The sequence below is a fragment of the Pundamilia nyererei genome, unplaced genomic scaffold, assembly GCF_000239375.1.
Source record: "Pundamilia nyererei isolate P.nyererei 1_Seehausen unplaced genomic scaffold, PunNye1.0 scaffold00281, whole genome shotgun sequence".
Taxonomy (NCBI): domain Eukaryota; kingdom Metazoa; phylum Chordata; class Actinopteri; order Cichliformes; family Cichlidae; genus Pundamilia; species Pundamilia nyererei.
The window spans coordinates 107534-109322 of NW_005187682.1; the positions used below are offsets into that span (position 1 = coordinate 107534).

Here is a 1789-nt window from a genome sequence, read left to right on the forward strand (position 1 = left end):
CACACACACACACACACACACACACACACACACACACACACACACACACCTGCAGACTCGTAAATGAGAGTGAGATGATGCAGAGCGTTCAATAATAGAAGCAGTGACACTCACAGGGATTTCTGCAGCGTGATGCCCCCACCTCTCCTCCTCCTCCTCCCCTGAGCTGCAGCCCCCCCCCGGTGGCAGGGCTGGAAACTGCCGCGCTGACGTCACACTCGTGATTTCAGAGGACAAATAAACAGAAGACAAAGATCCTTCAAACATCGCTCAGCTGAAGGACGTGTTCAGAAAAATAAAACCTCGTTTCTGTAAACACAGATCTGCAGCCATTTGACGATCAGCGTTTCAGGACATAAGAACACGACCTTTAACCTCCACAGAGCCACCACAGCATCCACACCTGCAGATCTTCCAGGGTCCAGTAAACACACTTAAAGAAGAGACTGTTGCATCACAGCAGGGTTAATGATTCAAACCCAGGCGTGTGCTGATCCTAAAGCAGAGCGTCATGAAACCGTGCACAGGGTGGATCACGGATAACCTCAGTCAGTCCAGCTCACACAGGTCAGGGCTGATTGTAGAGCTTTGAGTGGACGATGTCCTGTGAAACATCCACACTGACCCGTCAGCGTTTCACACGCCAGAATAGTAACCAGCAGCAGCAGCAGCGTGTGATGCAGCTGCACACCTGGGGTTCAGAGGTGACTGTAAAACAGCTGTAACGCCGCTCCAGATGTTGGGCTCAGGACGGGATGGAAGCTCGTAGGTTCAAACCTGGGCTCGGTCTGATACCCCGCAGCGCTGCGACGATGGGCTACAGGTCGCTCTCCCTCAGAGCGGCTGTTTGCCACAGCGCCAGCTTACCCTGACCAATCAGCAGCTGGATCAGAGGCACGTCACGTGCTACGCTAGCTCCCAAGTTTGATGGTTTGAGTTTCTTCCTGTTTCTTTATTTTTGTACTTTAACTTTTTGATCTGCTCATTTCCACAGTTTTATTCTTGGGCCCTGCCAGGCTAGCTTTGCATGATTCACACTGTGAGCAGCCCTTCAGTTCATCCTCCTAAACAAGCAGTCTGAGCTCCTCCCTCTTTAAACCAGCACAGCGATTGGCTGCCCCTCGTTATGAGCAACTTAAACAACAGGTGGGTGGATGCTCCAACTCTGTGACATCATCGAGAGTCACTGACTCATCTGGAGCACACACACACACACACACACACACACACACACACACACACACACACACACACACACACACACACACCCCACTGTTTTAAACTCCGACCCTGTTTAACATGGACATCCACCCTGGAACAGGAAACGCACGACTTCATACAAACGTTCCCTCAGGGCGTCCCATGAGACGGCTCCATGAAGCTGCTCCACCTCCTGATCTCCTCTGTGTGAACTTCAGGTAGCCCTCCACCCAGATGTGCATATCTGACGTGTGTTAGTAGCTCCAGTGCGCGCGCGCGCGCGCACACACACACACACACACACACACACGCGCGCACGCACACACAGCGTGGTGGTAAAAGAGCGATCGGGCCGCTCTTTGCGTTTTAAAGCATGTATTATTGATTAGAACAAGCAGCAGTGAAGTGCAGCACAGAGCTGCAGCTTTGTTCAAGGGCAAAGCTGCAAGTTAGCCACTTAGCAGACTGACAGGAGAGAGAGGGGCGAGCGACGGGGCGAGCAACAGGGGAGGGAGAGAGAAACCCTAAGAAGAAGGAGGAGAGGGAAAGGTCTGTGTGTGTGTGTGTGTGTGTGTGTGTGTGTGTGTGT

At 52.4% G+C, this 1789-nt stretch overlaps 1 protein-coding gene across 1 annotated transcript in view; it reads right to left on the reverse strand.

Moving 5' to 3' along the window:
* The window catches only part of fars2 (phenylalanyl-tRNA synthetase 2, mitochondrial), a 90759-nt gene that overhangs the window by 51792 nt on the left and 37178 nt on the right, over positions 1–1789 (reverse strand). The window lies entirely within an intron of this gene.